We start from the raw sequence: 12,689 nt of genomic DNA, 5'->3' as shown, positions 1-12,689 counted from the left end.
GGAGTGTAGAAATAACACTCAACGTTTACGTTTACGTGGATTTTTTTATGGATTAATTTATATTTCTGTTTTAATTGGTGGATTTAGTATTCTATAGGTACAAATTGATAATTAGGTGTCCATGAAGCAAAAATGATCAAAGAGTAAGAAAAGAGTTGCAATTAGGAAAATAAAATCAAATTAGAAGAGAGGATCCCTCAACATCTTCGGTAGTGTCCACGAAGTCGAGCATAACTTTCTCATCCGGACTCCAAATCAACTGGTTCCGGCGGCATTAGAAAGCTATTTCAGCTGGCTACAATTCCTGTCTAATGTCAAATTTCCAAATTCGGACTCGAACATGGTCAAAATTGGATTCCAAAAGCGATCATGAAAATACCCGCTACAGTTCGAGGACACGAATGCGCATCAAGAAACGTGCACAAAAACACTCGCTACAAAAGATACGCACATAAGTAAAAGTACAAAATCATGCACAAAAGTACTCACGCAAAAGTGCATTCGCAAAAAGGATCATGAAAACACAAACTACAATCCTAGGACATTAATACAAATCAACAAACATGCACAAACACACTCGCTCAAATGGACATGCACAAACGTACATGTAAAAAAACATGCGCAAAAGTGCATTCGCAACAACGTTCTTAAAAACACGAAATACAACACTAGGACTTTAATACGCATAACCAAACAACAGCAAAAACACTAGATACAAAAGATACAGTGGAGTGTAGAAATAACACTCAACGTTTACGTTTACGTGGATTTTTTTATGGATTAATTTATATTTCTGTTTTAATTGGTGGATTTAGTATTCTATAGGTACAAAATGATAATTAGGTGTCCATGAAGCAAAAATGATCAAAGAGTAAGAAAAGAGTTGCAATTAGGAAAATAAAATCAAATTAGAAGAGAGGATCCCTCAACATCTTCGGTAGTGTCCACGAAGTCGAGCATAACTTTCTCATCCGGACTCCAAATCAACTGGTTCCGGCGGCATTAGAAAGCTATTTCAGCTGGCTACAATTCCTGTCTAATGTCAAATTTCCAAATTCGGACTCGAACATGGTCAAAATTGGATTCCAAAAGCGATCATGAAAATACCCGCTACAGTTCGAGGACACGAATGCGCATCAAGAAACGTGCACAAAAACACTCGCTACAAAAGATACGCACATAAGTAAAAGTACAAAATCATGCACAAAAGTACTCACGCAAAAGTGCATTCGCAAAAAGGTTCATGAAAACACAAACTACAATCCTAGGACATTAATACAAATCAACAAACATGCACAAACACACTCGCTCAAATGGACATGCACAAACGTACATGTAAAAAAACATGCGCAAAAGTGCATTCGCAACAACGTTCTTAAAAACACGAAATACAACACTAGGACTTTAATACGCATAACCAAACAACAGCAAGAACACTAGATACAAAAGATACAGTGGAGTGTAGAAATAACACTCAACGTTTACGTTTACGTGGATTTTTTTATGGATTAATTTATATTTCTGTTTTAATTGGTGGATTTAGTATTCTATAGGTACAAATTGATAATTAGGTGTCCATGAAGCAAAAATGATCAAAGAGTAAGAAAAGAGTTGCAATTAGGAAAATAAAATCAAATTAGAAGAGAGGATCCCTCAACATCTTCGGTAGTGTCCACGAAGTCGAGCATAACTTTCTCATCCGGACTCCAAATCAACTGGTTCCGGCGGCATTAGAAAGCTATTTCAGCTGGCTACAATTCCTGTCTAATGTCAAATTTCCAAATTCGGACTCGAACATGGTCAAAATTGGATTCCAAAAGCGATCATGAAAATACCCGCTACAGTTCGAGGACACGAATGCGCATCAAGAAACGTGCACAAAAACACTCGCTACAAAAGATACGCACATAAGTAAAAGTACAAAATCATGCACAAAAGTACTCACGCAAAAGTGCATTCGCAAAAAGGTTCATGAAAACACAAACTACAATCCTAGGACATTAATACAAATCAACAAACATGCACAAACACACTCGCTCAAATGGACATGCACAAACGTACATGTAAAAAAACATGCGCAAAAGTGCATTCGCAACAACGTTCTTAAAAACACGAAATACAACACTAGGACTTTAATACGCATAACCAAACAACAGCAAAAACACTAGATACAAAAGATACAGTGGAGTGTAGAAATAACACTCAACGTTTACGTTTACGTGGATTTTTTTATGGATTAATTTATATTTCTGTTTTAATTGGTGGATTTAGTATTCTATAGGTACAAATTGATAATGAGGTGTCCATGAAGCAAAAATGATCAAAGAGTAAGAAAAGAGTTGCAATTAGGAAAATAAAATCAAATTAGAAGAGAGAATCCCTCAACATCTTCGGTAGTGTCCACGAAGTCGAGCATAACTTTCTCATCCGGACTCCAAATCAACTGGTTCCGGCGGCATTAGAAAGCTATTTCAGCTGGCTACAATTCCTGTCTAATGTCAAATTTCCAAATTCGGACTCGAACATGGTCAAAATTGGATTCCAAAAGCGATCATGAAAATACCCGCTACAGTTCGAGGACACGAATGCGCATCAAGAAACGTGCACAAAAACACTCGCTACAAAAGATACGCACATAAGTAAAAGTACAAAATCATGCACAAAAGTACTCACGCAAAAGTGCATTCGCAAAAAGGTTCATGAAAACACAAACTACAATCCTAGGACATTAATACAAATCAACAAACATGCACAAACACACTCGCTCAAATGGACATGCACAAACGTACATGTAAAAAAACATGCGCAAAAGTGCATTCGCAACAACGTTCTTAAAAACACGAAATACAACACTAGGACTTTAATACGCAAAACCAAACAACAGCAAGAACACTAGATACAAAAGATACAGTGGAGTGTAGAAATAACACTCAACGTTTACGTTTACGTTTACGTGGATTTTTTTATGGATTAATTTATATTTCTGTTTTAATTGGTGGATTTAGTATTCTATAGGTACAAATTGATAATGAGGTGTCCATGAAGCAAAAATGATCAAAGAGTAAGAAAAGAGTTGCAATTAGGAAAATAAAATCAAATTAGAAGAGAGAATCCCTCAACATCTTCGGTAGTGTCCACGAAGTCGAGCATAACTTTCTCATCCGGACTCCAAATCATTTGGTTCCGGCGGCATTAGAAAGCTATTTCAGCTGGCTACAATTCCTGTCTAATGTCAAATTTCCAAATTCGGACTCGAACATGGTCAAAATTGGATTCCAAAAGCGATCATGAAAATACGCGCTACAGTTCGAGGACACGAATGCGCATCAAGAAACGTGCACAAAAACACTCGCTACAAAAGATACGCACATAAGTAAAAGTACAAAATCATGCACAAAAGTACTCACGCAAAAGTGCATTCGCAAAAAGGTTCATGAAAACACAAACTACAATCCTAGGACATTAATACAAATCAACAAACATGCACAAACACACTCGCTCAAATGGACATGCACAAACGTACATGTAAAAAAACATGCGCAAAAGTGCATTCGCAACAACGTTCTTAAAAACACGAAATACAACACTAGGACTTTAATACGCATAACCAAACAACAGCAAGAACACTAGATACAAAAGATACAGGGAGTGTAGAAATAACACTCAACGTTTACGTTTACGTGGATTTTTTTATGGATTAATTTATATTTCTTTTTTAATTGGTGGATTTAGTATTCTATAGGTACAAATTGATAATAAGGTGTCCATGAAGCAAAAATGATCAAAGAGTAAGAAAAGAGTTGCAATTAGGAAAATAAAATCAAATAAGAAGAGAGAATCCCTCAACATCTTCGGTAGTGTCCACGAAGTCGAGCATAACTTTCTCATCCGGACTCCAAATCAACTGGTTCCGGCGGCATTAGAAAGCTATTTCAGCTGGCTACAATTCCTGTCTAATGTCAAATTTCCAAATTCGGACTCGAACATGGTCAAAATTTGATTCCAAAAGCGATCATGAAAATACCCGCTACAGTTCGAGGACACGAATGCGCATCAAGAAACGTGCACAAAAACACTCGCTACAAAAGATACGCACATAAGTAAAAGTACAAAATCATGCACAAAAGTACTCACGCAAAAGTGCATTCGCAAAAAGGTTCATGAAAACACAAACTACAATCCTAGGACATTAATACAAATCAACAAACATGCACAAACACACTCGCTCAAATGGACATGCACAAACGTACATGTAAAAAAACATGCGCAAAAGTGCATTCGCAACAACGTTCTTAAAAACACGAAATACAACACTAGGACTTTAATACGCATAACCAAACAACAGCAAGAACACTAGATACAAAAGATACAGTGGAGTGTAGAAATAACACTCAACGTTTACGTTTACTTTACGTGGATTTTTTGATGGATTAATTTATATTTCTGTTTTAATTGGTGGATTTAGTATTCTATAGGTACAAATTGATAATTAGGTGTCCATGAAGCAAAAATGATCAAAGAGTAAGAAAAGAGTTGCAATTAGGAAAATAAAATCAAATTAGAAGAGAGGATCCCTCAACATCTTCGGTAGTGTCCACGAAGTCGAGCATAACTTTCTCATCCGGACTCCAAATCAACTGTTTCTGGCGGCATTAGAAAGCTATTTCAGCTGGCTACAATTCCTGTCTAATGTCAAATTTCCAAATTCGGACTCGAACATGGTCAAAATTGGATTCCAAAAGCGATCATGAAAATACCCGCTACAGTTCGAGGACACGAATGCGCATCAAGAAACGTGCACAAAAACACTCGCTACAAAAGATACGCACATAAGTAAAAGTACAAAATCATGCACAAAAGTACTCACGCAATAGTGCATTCGCAAAAAGGTTCATGAAAACACAAACTACAATCCTAGGACATTAATACAAATCAACAAACATGCACAAACACACTCGCTCAAATGGACATGCACAAACGTACATGTAAAAAAACATGCGCAAAAGTGCATTCGCAACAACGTTCTTAAAAACACGAAATACAACACTAGGACTTTAATACGCATAACCAAACAACAGCAAGAACACTAGATACAAAAGATACAGTAAAATGGAGATAGATCCCGTAAAATTGGGTAGTTGCTAGACGCCAATCTTGATTCGTTGGGCACCGATTTGATCGGCGATTAAGTAAAATGAGTTTTACTCTAATCGGGACTCTTGGGAGGAGTTCGTCTAAGAACAATGTGTTGTTCGAATCACAAAGAGTTGTGAGCCCACGGCTAGCATACACCTGAACCATTGAGGGTCACACTTTTCGTGTAATACGGATCCTTGATAACAATGAGCATAGGTTAATATGTTAATCTTTTCTAAGTTGGAGGTCAATATGATTGAGTCCAAGATTCGTTATTGTGGATTACGAGTCGGAATAAACGTAGAGAAAGAGAGACATGCAAATTGAGAAGTTGCCCGATTTAGCAGGTCCACTGAAGTGGAAGTTTCCATTTTTGGAAATTGGAAATTTCGAAGAGGCACTCGTATCGACGAGAACTTTGAGCTCGTCACAAATATAATTTTGTTATAATTTTGTGAACGATCGTTTGTAGGCCGACGAGGGAATGGGCTTAATGCATCAGTGGGTCAAGCCCAATGGCTTGAACCCACAAGGGTTGAGAACCCTAGTATAAATAGACCTCAAACAAGAGTTTGAGATCAGATTTTTTGACTCCAAAACCCTAGCCGTCAAACCCTAGCCGCCCAAGCCTCTCGACGGAGCTGCCCCGCCGCACCGCGCCGTCCGCCGCCGGAATACGCCGGTTTTTCCTCTCCTTTCTCTATCGTATTTCCCTTGTTATCTAACCCTTTGTATCTAGTGCTACAGTAGGGGAGATCCGTTTATTCGAGGTGAAACCTAATTGGAGAGGAGCTGCTGCCCCGACGGAATTGCTACGCCGTCGCTGCACCGCCCACGCGCCGCCGCCGCTGACTGCCACGCGCCGCCGTCGCCTCGCCTTTGGACCAGCTGCCGTTTGGTGGTGTTCCTGCAGCCCTAGGAGTGGTATAACGCAGCTTGTATATGTTTGAGTTTGGATTTCGATTCGTCGAAATCTCACGCTACAAGAGGTAATTAAATCGGAACTTTCGTAAATTCGATTCGAACATGTTTGTATGATTTTTAATTTACGAGCATGAGTAATATGTGATTACGTGTTTCGATTTTTGTAATATGATGAACAAGCATGTTTTATATTTTTCGGTTTTACATGTTTTTAATAAAATCGATAATTACCATATGTATGGCGGAAGCGTTAAGGTACGTTGACTATGTGATTAGTTTATGCATGCATGTCATCGAAACTAGTTCGATCTAAAATTTTTATAATCTGCTGCGTATACATGCACGATCCCCAACAAAAGATACATTGGAGTGGAGAAATAACACTCAACGTTTACGTTTACGTTGATTTTTTTATGGATTAATTTATATTTCTATTTTAATTGGTGGATTTAGTATTCTATAGGTACAAATTGATAATGAGGTGTCCATGAAGCAAAAATGATCAAAGAGTAAGAAAAGAGTTGCAATTAGGAAAATAAAATCAAATTAGAAGAGAGGATCCCTCAACATCTTCGGTATTTTCCACGAAGTCGAGCATAACTTTCCATCTGGACTCCAAATCAAATGGTTCCGGCGGCATAAGAAAGCTATTTCAGCTAGCTACAATTCCTGTCTAATGTCAAATTTCCGAATTCGGACTCGAACATGGTCAAAATTGGATTGCAAAAGCGATCATGAAAATACCCGCTACAGTTCGAGGACACGAATGCGCATCAAGAAACGTGCACAAAAACACTCGCTACAAAAGATAAGCACATAAGTAAAAGTACAAAATCATGCACAAAAGTACTCGCGCAAAAGTGTATTCGCAAAAAGGTTCATGAAAACACAAACTACAATCCTAGGACATTAATACAAATCAACAAACATGCACAAACACACTCGCTCAAATGGACATGCACAAACGTACATGTAAAAAAACATGCGCAAAAGTGCATTCGCAACAATGTTCTTAAACACACGAAATACAACACTAGGACTTTAATACGCATAACCAAACACAGCAAGAACACTAGATACAAAAGATACATTGGAGTGTAGAAATAACACTCAACGTTTACGTTTACGTTGATTTTTTTATGGAATAATTTATATTTCTGTTTTAATTGGTGGATTTAGTATTCTATAGGTAGAAATTGATAATGAGGTGTCCATGAAGCAAAAATGATCAAAGAGTAAGAAAAGAGTTGCAATTAGGAAAATAAAATCAAATTAGAAGAGAGGATCCCTCAACATCTTCGGTAGTGTCCACGAAGTCGAGCATAACTTTCCATTTGGACTCCAAATCAACTGGTTCCAGCGGCATTAGAAAGCTATTTCAGCTGGCTACAATTCCTGTCTAATGTCAAATTTCCAAATTCGGACTCGAACATGGTCAAAATTGGATTCCAAAAGCGATCATGAAAATACCTGCTACAGTTCGAGGACACGAATGGGCATCAAGAAACGTGCACATAAAACACTCGCTACAAAAAATACGCAAATAAGTAAAAGTACAAAACCATGCACAAAAGTACTCACGCAAAAGTGCATTCGCAAAAAGGTTCATGAAAACACAAACTACAATCCTAGGACATTAATACAAATCAACAAACATGCACAAACACACTCGCTCAAATGGACATGCACAAACGTACATGTAAAAAAACATGCGCAAAATTGCATTCGCAACAACGTTCTTAAAAACACGAAATACAACACTAGGACTTTAATACGCATAACCAAACAACAGCAAGAACACTAGATACAAAAGATACATTGGAGTGTAGAAATAACACTCAACGTTTACGTTTACGTGGATTTTTTTATACATTAATTTATATTTCTGGTTTAAATTGGTGGATTTAGTATTCTATAGGTACAAATTGATAATGAGGTGTCCATGAAGCAAAAATGATCAAAGAGTAAGAAAAGAGTTGCAATTAGGAAAATAAAATCAAATTAGAAGAGAGGATCCCTCAACATCTTCGGTAGTGTCCACGAAGTCGAGCAAAACTTTCTCATCCGGACTCCAAATCAACTGGTTCCGGCGGCATTAGAAAGCTATTTCAGCTGGCTACAATTCCTGTCTAATGTCAAATTTCCAAATTCGGACTCGAACATGGTCAAAATTGGATTCCAAAAGCTATCATGAAAATACCCACTACAGTTCGAGGACAAGAATGGGCATCAAGAAACGTGCACAAAAAAACTCGCTACAAAAGATACGCACATAAGTAAAAGTACAAAACATGCACAAAAGTACTCACGCAAAAGTGCATTCGCAAAAAGGTTCATGAAAACACAAACTACAATCCTAGGACATTAATACAAATCAACAAACATGCACAAACACACTCGCTCAAATGGACATGCACAAAAGTACATGTAAAAAAACATGCGCAAAAGTGCATTCGCAACAACGTTCTTAAAAACACGAAATACAACACTAGGACTTTATTACGCATAACCAAACAACAGCAACAACACTAGATACAAAAGATACATTGGAGTGTAGAAACAACACTCAACGTTTACGTTTACGTGGATTTTTTTATGGATTAATTTATATTTCTGTTTTAATTGGTGGATTTAGTATTCTATAGGTACAAATTGATAATGAGGTGTCCATGAAGCAAAAATGATCATAGAGTAAGAAAAGAGTTGCAATTAGGAAAATAAAATCAAATTAGAAGAGAGGATCCCTCAACATCTTCGGTAGTGTCCACAAAGTCGAGCAAAACTTTCTCATCCGGACTCCAAATCAACTGGTTCCGGCGGCATTAGAAAGCTATTTCAGCTGGCTACAATTCCTGTCTAATGTCAAATTTCCAAATTGGACTCGAACAGGGTCAAAATTGGATTCCAAAAGCGATCATGGAAATATCCTCTACAGTTCGAGGACAAGAATGGGCATCAAGAAACGTGCACAAAAAAACTCGCTACAAAAGATAAGCTCATAAGTAAAAGTACAAAATCATGCACAAAAGTACTCACGCAAAAGTGCATTCGCAAAAAGGTTCATGAAAACACAAACTACAATCCTAGGACATTAATACAAATCAACAAACATGCACAAACACACTCGCTCAAATGGACATGCACAAACGTACATGTAAAAAAACCTGCGCAAAAGTGCATTCGCAACAAAGTTCTTAAAAACACGAAATACAACACTAGGACTTTAATACGCATAACCAAACAACAGCAAGAACACTAGATACAAAAGATACATTGGAGTGTAGAAATAACACTTAACGTTTACGTTTACGTGGATTTTTTTATGGATTAATTTATATTTTTGTTTTAATTGGTGGATTTAGTATTCTATAGGTACAAATTGATAATGAGGTGTCCATGAAGCAAAAATGATCAAAGAGTAAGAAAAGAGTTGCAATTAGGAAAATAAAATCAAATTAGAAGAGAGGATCCCTCAACATCTTCGGTAGTGTCCACGAAGTCGAGCATTACTTTCTCATTCGGACTCCAAATCAAATGGTTCCGGCGGCATAAGAAAGCTATTTCAGCTGGCTACAATTCCTGTCTAATGTCAAATTTCCAAATTCGGACTCGAACATGGTCAAAATTGGATTCCAAAGGCGATCATGAAAATACCCGCTACAGTTCGAGGACACGAATGCGCATCAAGAAACGTGCACAAAAACACTCGCTACAAAAGATAAGCACATAAGTAAAAAGTACAAAATCATGCACAAAAGTACTCACCCAAAAGTGCATTCGCAAAAAGGTTCATGAAAACACAAACTACAATCCTAGGACATTAATACAAATCAACAAACATGCACAAACACACTCGCTCAAATGGACATGCACAAACGTACATGTAAAAAAACATGCGCAAAAGTGCATTCGCAACAACGTTCTTAAAAACACGAAATACAACACTAGGACTTTAATACGCATAACCAAACAACAGCAAGAACAATAGATACAAAAGATACAGTGGAGTGTAGAAATAACACTCAACGTTTACGTTTACGTGGATTTTTTTATGGATTAATTTATATTTCTATTTTAATTGGTGGATTTAGTATTCTATAGGTACAAATTGATAATGAGGTGTCCATGAAGCAAAAATGATCAAAGAGTAAGAAAAGAGTTGCAATTAGGAAAATAAAATAAAATTAGAAGAGAGGATCCCTCAACATCTTCGGTAGTGTCCACGAAGTCGAGCATAACTTTCTCATCCGGACTCCAAATCAACTGGTTCCGGCGGCATTAGAAAGCTATTTCAGTTGGCTACAGTTTGTGTCTAATGTCTAATTTCCAAATTCGGACTCGAACATGGTCAAAATTGGATTCCAAAAGCGATCACGAAAATACCGCTACAGTTCGAGGACACGAATGCGCATCAAGAAACGTGCACAAAAACACTCGCTACAAAAGATACGAACATAAGTAAAAGTATAAAATCAAGCATAAAAGTAGTCACGCAAAAGTGCATTCGCAAAAAGGTTTATGAAAACACAAACTACAATCCTAGGACATTAATACAAATCAACAAACATGCACAAACACACTCGCTCAAATGGACATGCACAAACGTACATGTAAAAAAACATGCGCAAAAGTGCATTCGCAACAACGTTCTTAAAAACACGAAATACAACACTAGGACTTTAATACGCATAACCAAACAACACCAAGAACACTAGATACAAAAGATAAAGGGGAGTGTAGAAATAACACTCAACGTTTACGTTTACGTGGATTTTTTTATGGATTAATTTATATTTCTGTTTTAATTAGTGGATTTAGTATTCTATAGGTACAAATTGATAATGAGGTGTCCATGAAGCAAAAATGATCAAAGAGTAAGAAAGGAGTTGGAATTAGGAAAATAAAATAAAATTAGAAGAGAGGATCCCTCAACATCTTCGGTAGTGTCCACGAAGTCGAGCATAACTTTCTCATCCGGACTCCAAATCAACTGGTTCCGGCGGCATTAGAAAGCTATTTCAGCTGGCTACAATTCCTGTCTTATGTCTAATTTCCAAATTCGGACTCGAACATGGTCAAAATTGGATTCCAAAAGCGATCACGAAAATATCCGCTACAGTTCGAGGACACGAATGCGCATCAAGAAACGTGCACAAAAACACTCGCTACAAAAGATACGCACATAAGTAAAAGTACAAAATCATGCACAAAAGTACTCACGCAAAAGTGCATTCGCAAAAAGGTTCATGAAAACACAAACTACAATCCTAGGAGATTAATACAAATCAACAAACGTGCAAAAACACACTCGCTTAAATGGACATGCACAAACGTACATGTAAAAAAACATGCGCAAAAGTGCATTCGCAACAACGTTATTAAAAACACGAAATACAACACTAGGACTTTAATACGCATAACCAAAAAACAGCAAGAACACTAGATACTAAAGATACAGGGGAGTGTAGAAATAACACTCAACGTTTACGTTTACGTGAATATTTTTGTGGATTAATTTATATTTCTGTTTTAATTGGTGGATTTAGTATTCTATAGGTACAAATTGATAATGAGGTGTCCATAAAGCAAAAATGATCGAAGAGTAAGAAAAGAGTTGCAATTAGGAAAATAAAATAAAATTAGAAGAGAGGATCCCTCAACATCTTCGGTAGTGTCCACGAAGTCGAGCATAACTTTCTCATCCGGACTCCAAATCAACTGGTTACGGCGGCATTAGAAAGCTATTTCAGCTGGCTACAATTCTTGTCTAATGTCAAATTTCCAAATTCGGACTCGAACATGGTCAAAATTGGATTCCAAAAGCGATCATGAAAATACCCGCTACAGTTCGAGGACACGAATGCGCATCAAGAAACGTGCACAAAAACACTCGCTACAAAAGATACGCACATAAGTAAAATTACAAAATCATGCACAAAAGTACTCACGCAAAAGTGCATTCGCAAAAAGGTTCATGAAAACACAAACTACAATCCTAGGACATTAATACAAATCAACAAACATGCACAAACACACTCGCTCAAATGGACATGCACAAACGTACATGTAAAAAAACATGCGCAAAAGTGCATTCGCAACAACGTTCTTAAAAACACGAAATACAACACTAGGACTTCAATACGCATAACGAAAAAACAGCAAGAACAATAGATACAAAAGATACAGTGGAGTGTAGAAATAACACTCAACGTTTACGTTTACATGGATTTTTTTATGGATTAATTTATATTTCTACTTTAATTGGTGGATATAGTATTCTATAGGTACAAATTGATTATGAGGTGTCCATGAAGAAAAAATGATCAAAGAGTAAGAAAAGAGTTGGAATTAGGAAAATAAAATAAAATTAGAAGAGAGGATCCCTCAACATCTTCGGTAGTGTCCACGAAGTCGAGCATAACTTTCTCATCCGGACTCCAAATCAACTGGTTCCGGCGGCATTAGAAAGCTATTTCAGCTGGCTACAATTTGTGTCTAATGTCTAATTTCCAAATTCGGACTCGAACATGGTCAAAATTGGATTCCAAAAGCGATCATGAAAATATCCGCTACAGTTCGAGGACACGAATGCGCATCAAGAAACGTGCACAAAAACACTCGCTACAAAA

Source organism: Erythranthe guttata, chromosome 7 (assembly GCF_056151865.1).
Source record: "Erythranthe guttata isolate IM_541 chromosome 7, IM_541, whole genome shotgun sequence".
In the NCBI taxonomy this organism is placed as follows: domain Eukaryota; kingdom Viridiplantae; phylum Streptophyta; class Magnoliopsida; order Lamiales; family Phrymaceae; genus Erythranthe; species Erythranthe guttata.
This window is presented reverse-complemented; position numbering follows the sequence as displayed.